Consider the following 15,991-nt stretch of genomic DNA (forward strand, 5'->3'; position numbering starts at 1 on the left):
AACCCTGATTCTCCGTTACCCGTGGTCACCATGGTAGGCACAGAAAGTACCATCGAAAGTTGATAGGGCAGACACCCGAATGGATCGTCGCGGTCACGGGGACGTGCGATCGGCCCGAGGTTATCCAGAGTCGCAACGCTTACGGGGAGAGCGCGGCAGGGGGGAGGCCGCGGAGGACCGTCCCGACGCCGCGCCCGGGACCCCGGATTGGTTTTGATCTGATTAATGCACGAATCCCTGGCGGTCAGCGCTCGTTTGCACGTATTAGCTCTAGAATTATCACAGTTGTCCGAGTCAACGGTTTGGAGCGATCAAAGGAACCATAACTGATTTAATGAGCCATTCGCAGTTTCACTGTACCGTCCGTGTGTACTTACACGTGCATGGCTTAATCTTTGAGACAAGCATATGCTACTGGCAGGATCAACCAGGTAGCCCCCCAACACGACTGGACCGCGTCGAGGTTCGGGAGAGGAGAGGCCTGCGGGAAGAGAGGGGGGGCGGCGGAAGAGCCCCGCGGCGGCAGGGCGCCCGGACGGAACGGGTATAGGCAGGGCGTGCGGCGTCCGGAGAGGATGCGGGATGGCATGGGGCTTCCCTGGGGGGGGCGGGGAACGGAGCCCTCGCAGCACCGGGGACATGTGCGGGAGGAGCGGCTCGCTGTGCGGTGCGTGGTCCCGAAGCGGCAGGCGTCTGGAAAACACCCCTTGCACGGGGAGGGCGAGGTGACTGGCCTCCGGAGGACGCCACGGCCGCCCCCGTCTCACCAACCGCACCCAAGGCAACACACAGGGTCGCTCGGGGAGATGGCGTGCGGGGGTGGGCCTATGTGGCGCCACCGTCTGGCTTAGACCTGCCTCCGCCGCGGGGGGTCCTCGACCCACCGGCGGACAGGCACGAGGATTGGGAGAGGGGGGCTGGCCGTCAGGGTCCGCCGCGGCTCCGGCACTAACCCGACGACGCGGAGGTCGCGTGGGTGGTCGTCGGCCAGGCCGTGTCGGCGTCGCCTTCCAGAGTAGTCCCTCTTCCCGCTCGCGCCCGTAACCTCAAAGGGATGCCCGAGCGGCTTTTCCTCCCAGGGCTGCTCCCCGCCCGGGGGCGGGAGCGCATGGGGAACCCCAGGTCGGCCTTTCACCGTACTCCCTACCTCTTGGCCCTCGTTCCTTCTCCCGTTCTCCATCTAACCCCTTGGCTCTGGGGTTTCCGCGCTCGCTCTCTCTCTCCTTCTCCCTGCCGAGCCGCCAGGGAGGATGAGGGTCGAAGGGGAAAGGTGACGGTCGGGCTGGGGCACACCACACGGTGAGAACCCCCTTCGCCTGCCTCCACACATCTGTCGTCCTCCCCACTGACGTAGGGGCCCGGGAAAAGACTGGAAATCGCGAAGCTCGGCAGTGGCGCGGAGACGCCACCCACCGCCGCCGCTGTCGCCACCGCCGCGGAGGCCGCCCTGTCGGACGCGAGGGGCGGCGCGGGCCTCCGCTGGCCGGTTACGCATCTGGAAGAAAAGGGCCGCCCTCGGAGAAGATCGGTGTGCTTCCCCGCACAGGAAGCGATTCGGACGACGGCCCCCACGCCTGGGTGGGTGGGCGCCACGCCGTTCGCCCGTGCGGGTCGTCGGACCGCTGCCTTCGCTCGGGTCGGGCCAATCTCCCCACGGCTCGGCCACCTCCGCGGACGGGAGGTGAGGCCGGCGTGCGCGCCCAAAGATAGGTGTCGAAAGCCCGGGGGTAGAGGAGGAAGGGGACTGAGAGGTACCTCTCTCTCATATATTCTGCCGGTGGTGTGCAAAACTGGGTCTTTGTATGGAGTGTCACCCTATACCCACTTTAGGGACGCATTCCAAAAAGTACCCGATCGCCTGGAACTGTCAGGCGGATTCGGCTCCCTGGAATTTCCTCATTCTGGTTCTTTTTCACTTTTTGTCTCTTTTGCGACATCTAGTGGGCAGGCTGCATTACTGCAACCAGGGACACCTCAAAACGCTTGGAACTGGGGAGCGGGCTCAATTTACTAACGTTTTGCGGGTCCTGGAAGTCAAAATTGTGACTTCTGAAAACGACTAAGTATGAAGGACTCATTGCGCGAATCGCTCTGGAACTGAAATCGGATGCGCTTACTCACATGCTCCCCTCTCTGGAAGTCTCTGGAAGTCTGACACATGTGTGAAAATTTTCTAAGTCCACAAAAAAAATTTTTTGCAACTTTTTTTCAATTTTCCCCCTGTGGGATATATATTTTACCCACACATTTGGAGCTCTCCTGGGATGCCTTCTAACATAGTATAACCTCATTTTGTGGAAGTTTTCACAAAAAAGTGAAATTTTCAAAAAGTCAAAAATTTTGACAAAAACGACTAAGTATGAAGGACTCATCGGATGAATCGCTCTGGAACTGAAATCGGATGCGCGCACTGACATGCTCCCCTCTCTGGAAGTCTGACACATGTGTGAAAATTTTCTAAGTCCACAAAAAAAATTTTTTACAACTTTTTTTTCAATTTTCCCCCTGTGGGATACATATTTTACCCACACATTTGGAGCTCTCCTGGGATGCCTTCTAACATAGTATAACCTCATTTTGTGGAAGTTTTCACAAAAAGGTGAAATTTTCAAAAAGTCAGAAATTTTGCCAAAAACGACTAAGTATGAAGGACTCATCGGATGAATCGCTCTGGAACTGAAATCAGATGCGCGCACTGACATGCTCCCCTCTCTGGAAATCTGACACGTGTGCAAATTTTCTAAGTCCTCAAAAAAAAATTTTTTTTCGACTTTTTTTCAATTTTCCCCCTGTGGGATATATATTTTACCCACACATTTGGAGCCCTCCTGGGATGGCCTCTAACATAGTATAACCTCATTTAGCGGAGATTTTCACAGAAAAGTGAAATTTTCAAAAAAGTCAAAAATTTTGCAAAAACGACTAAGTATGAAGGACTCATCGGATGAATCGCTCTGGAACTGAAATCGGATGCGCGCACTGACATGCTCCCCTCTCTGGAAGTCTGACACATGTGTGAAAATTTTCTAAGTCCACAAAAAAAATTTTTTTAAACTTTTTTTCAATTTCCCCCCCCGAGGGATATATATTTTACCCACACATTTGGAGCCCTCCTGGGGTACCTTCACACATATTTCCCCTCTCTATAGAGGAAGACTGGAGGGCCTCAGCCCAAAATTCTGGAACTGTTTCTGTACACCGCAGCACTATTAACCACTTCGCACCAGAGCCTGTTTTTGCCTTCGTGACCAGGCCAATTTTTTCAATTCTGACCACTGCCAGTTTATGAAGTAATTACTCTGGAACGCTTCAATGTATTCCCCTGACTCTGAGATTGTTTTTTTCATGACATATTGTACTTCATGATAGTGGTAAAATTTCTTCGATATAACTTGTGTTTATTTGTGAAAAAATCGGAAATTTGGCGAAAATTTTGAAATTTTCAAACTTTGAATTTTCATGCCCTTAAATCAGAGAGATATGTCACACAAAATAGTTAATAAATAACATTTCCCACATGTCTACTTTACATCAGCACAATTTTGGAACCAAAATTTTTTTTTGTTAGGGAGCTATAAGGGTTAAAAGTTGACCAGCGATTTCTCATTTTTCCAACAAAATTTACAAAAACATTATTTTAGGGACCACATCATATTTGAAGTCACTTTGAGGGGTCTTTATGACAGAAAATACCCAAAAGTAACAACATTCTAAAAACTGCACCCCTCAAGGTGCTCAAAACCACATTCAAGAACTTTATTAACCCTTCAGATGCTTCACAGGAATTTTTGGAATGTGGAAGAAAAAAATTAACATTTAACTTTTTTCACAAAAATGTTACTTTAGACCCAATTTTTTTTATATTCACAGGGGTAACAGGAAAAAAATGGACCCCAAATTTTTTTGTGCAATTTCTCTTGAGCGTGCTGATACCCCATATGTGAGGGAAAATCACTGTTTGGGCGCACTGCAGGGTTCGGAAGGGAAGGAGCGCCATTAGACTTTTTGAATGTAAAATTTGTCTGAATAATTAGCAGACGCCATGTTGCGTTTGGAGAGCTCCTGATGTACCTAAACCCCCACAAGTGACACCATTTTGGAAACTAGACCCCTTAGGGAACTTATCTAGATGTGTGGTGAGCACCTTGAACCCCAAGGTGCTTCACAGAAGTTTATAATATTGAGCTGTAAAAATAAAATTTTCACATTTTTCCCACAAAACTGTTTTTCATCCCTTAATTTTGCATTATCATAAGGGTAATAGGATAAATTGCACCATGAAATTTGTTGTGCAATTTCTCCTGAACACGCTGATACCCCATATGTGGAGGCAAATTACTGTTTGGGCGCATGGTAGGGTTTGAAAGGGAAGGAGCGCCATTTGACTTTTTGAATGTAAAATTTGTTTGAATAATTAGCAGACGCCATGTCGCATTTGGGGAACCCCTAATGTGCCTAAACAGTGGAAACCCCCCACAAGTGCCACCATTTTGGAAACTAGACCCCTTAGGGAACTTATCTAGATGTGAGGTGAGCACCTTGCACCCCCAGCTGCTTCACAGAAGTTTATAATATTGAGCCGTAAAAATAAAATTTTCACATTTTTCCCTCAAAAAATGTTTTTCATTCCCTAATTTTGTATTATCATAAGGGTAACAGGATAAGTTGCACCATGAAATTTGTTGTGCAATTTCTCCTGAACACGCCGATACCCCATATGTGGAGGCAAATTACTGTTTGGGCACATGGCAGGGTTTGAAAGGGAAGGAGCGCCATTTGACTTTTTGAATGTAAAATTTGTTTGAATAATTAGCGGACGCCATGTCACATTTGGGGAGCCCCTAATGTGCCTAAACAGTGGAAACCCCCCACAAGTGCCACCATTTTGGAAACTAGACCCCTTAGGGAACTTATCTAGATGTGTGGTGAGCACCTTGCACCCCCAGCTGCTTCACAGAAGTTTATAATATTGAGCCGTAAAAATAAAATTTTCACATTTTTCCCATAAAAAATGTTTTTCATTCCCTAATTTTGCATTATCATAAGGGTAACAGGATAAATTGCACCATGAAATTTGTTGTACAATTTCTCCTGAGTACGCCGATACCCCATATGTGGGGGAAAACCACTGCTTTGGTGTACTGCAGGGTTCGGAAGAGAAAGGAGCGCTATGTTGGCTGGGATAGGCAGCAGACACCATGTCACATTTGAAGAGTCGCTGACATGTCAAAACAGCAGAAACCCCCACAAGTGACCCCATTTTGTAAACTACACCTCTCAAGGAATTCATCTAGGGAAGTAGTGAGTATTTTTTAATTTTTAAATTTATACCATTGGGCAGTGAAAAAAGCATAATTATATTTTTACCACAAAAAAATGTTTTACCCTCAGATTTTACATTTTCACACAGGGCAATGGGTAAAAATGGTGCCGAAATGTGTCACACAATTTCTTCTAAAAGTGGCAATACCCCATATGTGGCTGTATCGTACCACTTAGCCATACGGTGAGATCTGGGGGGTACGGAGTGCTATTTGACAATTGGAGAACAAATTATTGTAGAATAGGCATTTGGATTTGGGAGCACAAAATTTTCTGAATTTCTTTTGGGGGGCAAGGGTCATTTTGCTTTTCCAGAGCCTTTCTGCTACCAGTAACTTGGAAGTCCCTTATATTTTTAACAGATGACGGACCTGAGTGGGGACTAGCTTTTTTTGAGGACTGAGTTGAAGCTTTTATTGGGAACATTTTACGTAACATTTATCCGGCGCTCTAGGCTGAGCACTTACATCGGGGTTTCCATCTAAATTTCCAAGTGATGTAATTCAGATGAAACCCCTGCAGGATCCATTCACTATAATGAGGCAGCAGAGTTACTCTCTACTCCGTCTGGCCTCTGTTTAGCGGTGTCCTTTTTTTCAGAAGTGCACAAAACTGTGGCCAACCGCACTTTTATGCATGCCTAAAACAAATGACACCGTGGGATCCCAGGCTAGACGGCGTCCACAGTGCCTATATCTGCCTCATTACAGGGAATCTTCCATCATGGGTTCCGGCTGAATCACGTATTTCAGAGATTTACACGGAAACTCTGGTGTAAGTGCTCAGCGCAGAGCACAGGATAAATATGAGCAGAGCCTTACTGGGATCTTTGGGAGACATAATAAACAAATCAGTAGCAGGTGAAGAATTGGTTTAATTTATTTTTTACGCCGTTCCTAGTGTGATATAACTGATTAGATTACTTTATTCTTCGGGTCGGTGCGATTACAGAGATACCAGATTTATATCGGGTTTTTATGACTGACAGCTGTCACACACTAAAATACGCTTTTTTTGCAAAATCTAGTTTTTGCATCACCATATTTTGAGAGCTATAATTTTTCCAGATTTCGGCCGACAGAGTCATGTGACGGCTTGTTTTTTGCGGGACGAGTTGACATTTTTATTGGTACCATTTTTGGGTACGTGACATTTTTTGATCGCTTTCTATTCTGTTTTTTGGGAGGTAAAATTAACAAAAACAAACACTTCAGGAATTGTTTTTTGAGTTTTTTTCTATGCCGTTCTGCGTGTGGTAAAAGTGATCAGGCAGCGTTATTCTTCGGGTCAGTACGTTTACAGCGATACTACACTTACTGTATTTTTTTTAATGTTTTGGCACTTTTACACAATAAAACAATTTTATAGAAAAAAAAAAATTTTTTTGCATTGCTTTATTCTGAGCGCTATAACTTTTTTATTTTTCGTCTGATGGAGCTGTATGGCGGCTTTTTTTTATGACGTTTTCAGTGGTACCATTTTTATTTCTATTCTGCTTTTTGATCGCATTTTTTTCCACTTTTTGTTTGGCGATATGATGAAAAAGCATATTTTTTTGCTCCGTTTTTTTATTTATTTTTATTACGGTATGCACAGAAGGAGTTAATTAGTGTGACAGTTTTATAGCTCGGGTTGTTTCGGACGCGGCGATACCAAATATGTGTACTTTTTTTGGTTTTGTAAAAATATATGGATTTATTGGTTTAATATTTTATTTATTTATTTTTATTTATTTTGTGATTTTTTTTTAATAGTTTTAAAACTTTTTTTTTACTTTTTTTTTACATTTTTACTTAGTCCCTGTATGGGACATTAATTTTTATTTTTCTGATCACTGATCTCATGTAATGTAATAGACATGTATTACATTACATGAGATCTTCACTGACTGTTTCAGTCAGTCTCCTCTCTGGCTCAGCTTGCAGGCTGAGCCAGACAGGACACCATATATGGCAGAGCTGGAGGCGGTCATGTGACCTCCAGCTGCCATAGCAACCCCAGGCCCTGAAAGGAAACGGAGGTCTTCGGAGGTAAGACGACCCCCTCTCCTCCTGCTGTCTCCTATTTGCCGCGATCACTATAGATCGCAGCATATAGAAGACAGCAAAGGGTTAACATCACCGGGACCTGATCTAATCAGGGCCTGATGATGTTCCCTGTCAGAGCTAACGCTCTGCACCGGAATCGCAGTGCTTGCAGGACCCTGGGGGTCCTGAGCGCTGCGCGACCACCCACCGTTTTTAAACGTCGGCGCTGCACAGAGTCCAGGCAGCGCGGACGTTTATCTACAGTGGGCGGTCGGGAACCGGTTAAGTTTTACTTTGGCTGTGTTCACACATGTTGTGTTTTTCAGCTTCAGAAAACTGCATCAAAACACAATCTCTGGCAGGAAATCAGCTGCGTCAAAAACGTTTTGCTGCGTTTTTTGATGCATTTTTTGTGAGTTTTTTCAGCGATTTTTTTCACTGTCCTGTCTCTATTTATGCATGTACATAAAGTTCTGTTAAAAAAGAACCCCATTCTATTTCACCATCAAAAACGCTGCTGCAAATTTTGGTGCATTTTTTTAGCGTTTTATTCATCACTGTATAATGACGTGATTTTCCTCCAAAATATCAGTAATTAATGGGGGCACTCTCCTACACCTCTACTGAGGTCCGATATTAAGGCTATGTGCACACTATGCAGAAATGCTCAGGATTTTTTCCTGAGCGTTTCTGCATCTTTCTGGCAGGAAAAAAAGCATGCGGATTGTACATGTGGTTTCCTGCCAGGGACATGCGGAAATGAAGCGGTCTTCACTTTCATTTCCGCATGCGGGTTGACAAGTGCTTCCCAAGCGATTTTAGCATCACTTGGAAAGTGCTTGTCAACTTCACACTATATAAATCCATGCAACCGGCATGGATTTATATAGTGTGTGAATGTCAAAAAATAAAAAACAAATATATACTTTACACTCTGATGGCCCCCGGTGTCCTGCTTCATCGGTTCCGGATGCCGGCAGTGAAGACTTTAGGACCTTCCGACGTCAGCGTCACGTGACCCGTCACATGACTCTGACGTCAGCGAAGGTCCTTCATTCAACCGCGAAGTGCGCGGGAAGCCGGCAGGACGCAGCGCGGGCCGTCAGAAGGTGAGAATATATATATTTTTTATTTTATTCTTTTTTTTTTTAATGGTACCTGGGTCTGGATGAGAGTCCTCTCCTCCACACCCGGATACCATCCGCACATTAGACCGCATGAAAAGCGCATCAACATATACAGTGATGCGGATTCCATGCGGTCTAATGCAAGTCAATGGCGGCAAAAGAGCAGCGTTTCCGCAAAATTAATTGACATGCTGCGGATTTTTGACCGCAGCATTTACGCTGCGGAAAAATCCGCATCATGGGCACAGCACATGCGTATTTCAATTGGGGAACATTGCTGCCCTTCTACCATGCGTTTTTCATGCGTTTCCGCGGTGTTTACGCAACTGCAAAAACGCCGCGGAAACGCATGAAAAACGCATCGTGTGAACTCAGCCTCACTATTAACATCAAACTTGACTATTAATAATTAATTTCCACTAATGTTATCTGGGCCTTATAGTATATACCAACTGAGACAAAATCGTGTGCTAATAAAAGGTATTTATTACACAAAAGTCTACAGTTAATATACTACTATGTATCACACTAACACAGTACACAAAACGGATTCACAATTCCCAATTACCTAATATATTTTCCACCCACGTTTGCTAATCACTCATGCAATATCGGCCCACCCAACTATACCAACTTTGCCTATATATATCTATCAATATCTAGGAGGGTTAGTACAGGGTATGTAGGGCTAGTAAGTAAAGAAGTTACAGGGAAAGAGAGATACTCAGCCATGTGTTGTTATGTCCATCTTCAAGAGTCTAAGGGGCCTTAGCACATGTGCATTCTGGGGTTTTAAGTCCAGCCAGTGTCCAGCTTCATGTCACAGGAAATGATGTATTATTCCCTGCCCACTGGCTAAGATCTTTGTTCATGTCCAACCATACTCGCAAAACCTGTTTTAGCACATGGCTGGACATTCTATTGAAACCTCCCCCAGCAGCAAACAGACTGAAACACATGGGGAGATGTGGGGCCAATATATACATGTATACTTATCTGCAAGCATGGCTAGCATGCAGATACGTATATACATGTACAACCTGGAACACTTCCCTTTACAACCACCCATTATTTCCCATGGGTGAAAAAACACTGACAAAAATGCTGAAAGTGACATGCTCTATTTTCCAAAAACCCAACCAAGGCACAAAATACGCAACAACAAAAAAGCATGATGTGTGAACAGACAATTCTGGTTTCTCATAGACTTTGCTGGTAGGTACTGCAAAACACAGCTGAAAATTTGCATAAAAATCTGCAGCAAAAAATGCTAAAAAAAACACAACATGTGTGAACATAGCTTTTAAGTGAAGTTTAACTTGAACTTATTATATGTTGTCAAAATTACTCACAAAACGTCGCTTTCAAAAGCCACAAAAGACGACGGAGGGGTTTCCTCATTTCTTGTGAATTTCTTTCTGTAGAAACATACAAATCAAGGTCTGTGTTAAGAGTCAAAGTGAAAAGAAAAATACTATTTTAAATGATAAAACCATCAAGGTAGAGGGAGTTGTACTTGCAAATGTGGAGTGAAGAAATGTTCATTGTTCTTATGGGTCTTAATTCACCAACAACTACTTGGATATTGCATTTTACCTAACCAGGTGGGTGTCAAAAAGGGCAGATAGACACCTACACCATCACAAGACCCTACAATTACCATGAAAGGCAGCACCCACCACTTCCTCACTGATACCTCAGATGACGCTCCTAGATAAGAGCGGTCTATGAGGTATGCAATGTATCGTCCTTCGGGGAGCGCTTCTTCCCAGACCATTTCAAGGTCTCCAGCATATCCAACTCCTTTTGAGTACCAGCCTACTGCTCCAATCATGCATTCCCCGTCACCTCTTTTGCCATACTTACGGATGCAAAGTCTGCTTCCAATATCACAGGCTGGAGTGACTTGTAAGTTTCGTAATAGTGAGATCACAGATGTCTATGCAAGCACCGTGTAACGCATGTTACACAAGTCTTGAATGGTAGCTCAAAAAAAGATGAAGAAGCATCGACTTCAATATCATCATAAGAAGCGTCGACACAAGTTTGCAAAAAGGTATGAAAAGTGAACTGTAGAAGATAGGAAACGGGTGGTTTGGAGCTATGGGACAAAAGTCAATAGACTAGGCTATGATGGGTGAAAATGGGTCTGGAAGAAACAAAGGAAAATGGGGCTAAAGGATGGAGAAATTGAAGGAACTGTCAAGTTCGGTGAAGGAAGCCTGATGATATGGGGTTGTTTCACAGCTAAAGGCGTTGGATACTTTACCAGAATCGATGGTGGTCTCAATGCTGAGCTATATGTGAGTATCCTACAAGACTAATTACTTTGTACACTCGAGTACCATCGGTATGAAAAGGACAACATAGTGTTCCAGTAGGACAACGAACCAAAGCATATGTTGAGATTGGCAAATAAATGGTTCAATGACAATGAAGTCGAAGTGCTGGATTGGCCCCCACAGACCTCAGACCTTAATCCAATTTAACACTTGTGGGTAGAATGGAATAAAAAACTATATACATATCCAAGCGAGTCGAAGAGCATGCACCAACTGGGAACATGTAAAAGAGACCCGGAATTAGATGTCGGTCAAGACATGTTTGAATCTGATCGAGAGCATGCCCAGAAGGATTCAGGCAGTGTTGAAAGCCAAAGGTGGATTTACAAAATACTAATAAAATAATAAAAAATTGTATTTAGACTTTTAGGAGCAAAACAGTAACAGTGCAGTGACATGACAAGAATCTGCATAATTAATCATATGCCAAATAGTTGCAACTCAAGTTTATATATGAGATAGACAAGATGATTGTCTATAAAATGAGGGTAGTCTCACAATAAAATAAGTAGTGGATGGTGAGATATGGAGCCTGAAAGTCAAAAGTTCAAAAGATTGATACTCTTTTGCTCTTCACTGTATTCATGTGCAGTTGGTGGTTCTGGCGATGTATTCAATTAATAATGATGGTCCCAGTGCTATATTCAATTACCGATTATGGTTTTAATAATGAATTAGTGTATTAATGGTTGTTTTGGTGCTGTATCTAAGTACTGATGAGGATGCTGGTGCCATTCATGTACTGATGGAATGTTCTGGTGATGTATTCATTTAATGATCATGGATCTGGTGCGGTCTTCCCTCATTAAAAAAAAATTAAACAATTAAAAAAAATTTGGTATGTCCACATCCTTAAAAGTCTGATCTATCAAAATATAAAAAGAACTAACATATGCAGTAAAGAGAAAAAAAAATAGAAGAACTACTTTTTTTTGTCACCACACCTCTTACAGCAAAAAGCCATCCAAATGTATGCACCCTGAATTGATAGCAAAAAATATTTCAACTTACTATGCAAAAAACAGCCCTCACATAGCTTCATAGATATATTTTTATTGTTCTAACAGGTCCTTAAAAGAGCATCACAAGCTAAATGTTGTTTTTTTTAACAAAAATAAGAATCTCTGAAAGTTTGGGATTACTGTAATCACAAAGACCTAAAGAATCATGTTCACACGTCACTTTTACCACATAATGAATATCTTAAAAGCAAAACCTAAAAAACAATGATGGGATTGTGTTTATTCACTGCAGGTATACCATGAACTGCTGGGAGGGGTGCCACTTGAATTTTCGCCTTGGGCACCAAAAAAAAAAGCTAGAATCAGGCCTGTCCCCACAGACGTTAGGAAGCTAACCGATTCAAGCCAAAATCACCGGGTTTAGCCAACTTCTATCTCATGAGTCTGAGGGCATTTAGAATTAAATAACTTTTTGATCGCTGGGCATCAAAACAGCTCAGACCCCAAGTGATAAAGTCACAATATGATGCTGTTTTTCAGTTACAGTATGGTGGTTCTAAAATCATGTTATAAAAGTATAATTTAGTAACTATATGGCAGTATTAGTTACGGTATTAACCACACATGGTATAGAGAGATTCAGTAATGCTATGGTGGTATGTGGTAGTACTGTTCAATCACTATAGCTGAGGATTTCTGTCCTTTAACCCTTTCACGACCTTGGGATTTTCCGTTTTTCGCTCCCCTTTTTCCCAGAGGCATAACTTTTTTATTTTTTAATATGTCCCTGTGATGGTTTATTTTTTCTGGGACGAATTGTAATTTTGAACGACATCATTGGTTTTACAATGTCGTGTACTGGAGAAAAAGGAAAAAATTCAAAAGTGCGTCAAAATTGCAAAAAAAAGTATAATTCTACACTTGTCTCTTGGTTGTTTTTTTTTTTTACCATGTTCACTAAATGCTAAAACTGACCTGCAATTATGATTCTCCAGGTCATTATGAGTTTGCAGATACCAAACATGAATAGGTTATTTTTTTTAAAGTGGTGAAATAAATTCTAAAGTTTGTAAAAAAAATTATAATGGCGCCATATTCCGAGACCCGTAGCGTCTCCCTTTTTCAGGATCTGGGGCTGGGTGAGGGCTTATTTTTCGCACGCTGAGCTGAAGGTTTTATTGATAATATTTTTAGGTAGATATAATGTTTTAATCGCTTGTGATTGCGTTTTATTGCGATGTTGCAGCGACCAAAAAAACTTAATTCTGGTGTTTTGATTTTTTTTCTCGTTACACAGTTTACCATTTGGATTAATTCTTTTTATATCTTGATAGATCGGGCGATTCAGAATGCAGCAATATATGTATATTTTTGTTTTATTATTCATTTATTTTGAATGGGGCAAAAGGGGGGTGATTTGAACGTTTATATTTTTAAAAAAAACAACATTTTTTTTTTTTACTTTTTTCTGGCCTTAATAGTTTCCTTAGAAGACTTGAAGGTGCTTTCATCCGATCACTTGTGCTACACATGGTTAAAATGATCATCTGCTATGAGCGATGGCCAACGGGTAACGCTCATGGCAAATCGTCACATGATCATGCTAAAAAACAGATTGCAGTAAAAAAGAAAACAATTTAAGACATTCCCGTCCTTATTTGAATGAACTAATTTTGCATTGTATCTTTTCATTTTTTATCACCCCTAACAAATCCAAAAACAGGTATAACTACCAGACATGTGAACATAGCCTTACAATACAATGTAACGAATGATAGTCGTATTTAGTGCTTACGTTGGCTGCACCTCCTCCTCACTGTCGTCCTCAATAATCGGACGCTTTCTGCCTCTTATTCTGGACGTCCTTCCTAAAATATATAACAAAACTGATTATGATTCTCATTCACCTCCAGATTTACACATCATCAGAGAAGCAGTCTCCACCTCTCACCATGGAAGAAGCAGAACCTATTACACACTGTAGGGATAAAATTATTGGGACACACACACATTACTCCTGGAGGAAATTTTATGACATTCCTTTTTAAATCCAGGGTCATTAACATGGAGTTGATCTCCCTTTGCAGCTAATAAAGCTTCCACTCTAAAAAAAAAAATTGGGGGATATTTCTGTGCAATTTGTTGTCCATTCTTCCAGAAGAGCAGTTATCAGGTCAGACACTGATGTTGGACAAGGGGACCTGGCTTGTAATCTCTGGTTAATCCAAAAGGTATCTATCTGATGGAGTTGAGGTTAGGTCTCTTGAAGGGTCAGTCATGTTCTTCCACACCAAACTCACCCAGCCATGTCTTATTTGAACTTTCATGAACTGACTTGTGACAACATATGACAGCAAGATGCTGAATTCAGGGAGCTCTTTAGAACGAGCCATTTTATCACAACTGTTCGCACAGGCAGACTACATGCTTAGATGCTGGATTTTATACCCATGGCAATGAACCAAAAGAGAAAACCTTAATTCAATGATTAAGAGGTGACTTTTCATACTTGTTCACACAGTGTGTAAAGCTTCCTTCACATGTACATGTTTTCAGCACGTGTGGCATTCGCTTTCACATGCATTGAAGACACGTATGCACACATACCTATCATAATCTATGGAGATCTTTGCATGAGACCCGTCCGCATGGATTACAAGGGCCAAAACACATTTCTGGCTCCGTGTGAAACATCCTTGTGACAACCGTGTGCTGTACATGTTTAACACTGCAAAGTATAGGAGAAGCTTTGGAATTGATATTTAAGTCATGGTGGAAAAAAAATGAATTGCACACGGATGGAACACTGATGGCACACGGATGACACACTGATCCAAAATACTTATGACACCGGTACCATTTTTCCAGTACAGGTATTATATGGACATGTGAAGGGTGGTTTAGTCAAAGGAATCTGTTAAACATGTCGTCGGTCGGGTAACAAACCCTGAGCTGGAGGTTTTCAGGAGGCAGACACAGAGCTTTTCCCCAGGATATTGTAACTTAGTTTTTCCTCTCCTTGTAACAAGAACCATAACCTTTCTAATATTTCGACATAGCCGCAAGAGGGCTTGTTTTTTGCAGAACACCACTTATTCTATGAAATAAGTGGAAACGGTGAGGAAAAAAACTGTAATTCCACATTTTCTTTTTCAAGGTTTTGTACTAGCGCCGCTTACTTTGTGGTAATCAGGTGGTGATCTGTTACCTTTGCTCTATGGGTCAGTATGGTTACGGGATCCCAAATCTATATATTTCTATTCATGATTTACTAATTAAAAATAAAATAAAAACATTTACAAAAACAATTTGGCTTTTGTCACCATATTCTGAGAGCCATATATATATTTTTTTAAAGTGGTCATCCGGCAGTCAAGGTAACCCTTCGTCAATGTGCATTCATACTGCACGGTGGCCCCATGTTCATTAGAACTGATGGCCATTATGTTAAAGTCTGTTACATGTCACCATCACACTTGACAGCGGTATTAACCCCATAACGCCCAATGACTGACACTGCACGGCATGAGCAGGTGTAAGTTAATGCTCCTTGCCGTGCAGTGTCCGTTATGGCTTTAAACTGTCACAGCGTGTAAACACGCAGTGACAGATAAGTGCGGACAGCTATCTGTGACAGCTGAGCAGCACAAGATGGGGTGCAGGGAGCCATATGGTCGGTCCGCACACCTAGATCGCTGCGATCGGTCAGTCAATCTGACTGACCGATCTCAGCATGATCGTGCAGAAGATGCTGAAATATCAGCGTCTCCAGCCCGATCAGTGCCGGAGTTCAGCACCACCAGTGGCTGAGCTCCGGCACTAAACAGCTAGTAGCCGTGTCAGCACCATCCCTGGCTGTTAAATCCGCTGACAGATCGGTGGCCCTGCGATGTCGTGGGGCCCAATCATTGCCATGGTGACCAGGGGTCGTCATGACGACCCCCGGGTCACCAAGCTACGGAAAGCTGCTGAAACCATGCTCACAGCATGGGCTCAGGAGCTTTCACTAAAGGTATAATGAATGCACTGCAATCTAGTACATTGCAATACATTATATCTGTGATCAAAGAGAAACAAGTGAAGGTCCCATAAAGGGACTAAGTAAAAAGTAAAAAATAAATGGCAAAAAATGTGTAAAAATATGTAAAAAAAATTAAATAAATAATAATAATTTTAAAAAAATATTCACTAATAAATACACATTTTTATGT

The 15,991-nt window shown here is 42.7% G+C and overlaps 1 pseudogene; it reads right to left on the minus strand.

Moving 5' to 3' along the window:
• LOC141222879 (18S ribosomal RNA) overlaps window positions 1-434 on the minus strand; it is a 1,868-nt pseudogene extending 1,434 nt beyond the window's left edge.
• Window positions 435-15,991: the final 15,557 nt, after the last annotated feature.

This window comes from Phyllobates terribilis, unplaced genomic scaffold (assembly GCF_046119375.1).
Source record: "Phyllobates terribilis strain yellow unplaced genomic scaffold, ASM4611937v1 Scaffold_362__1_contigs__length_1925733, whole genome shotgun sequence".
NCBI lineage: Eukaryota > Metazoa > Chordata > Amphibia > Anura > Dendrobatidae > Phyllobates > Phyllobates terribilis.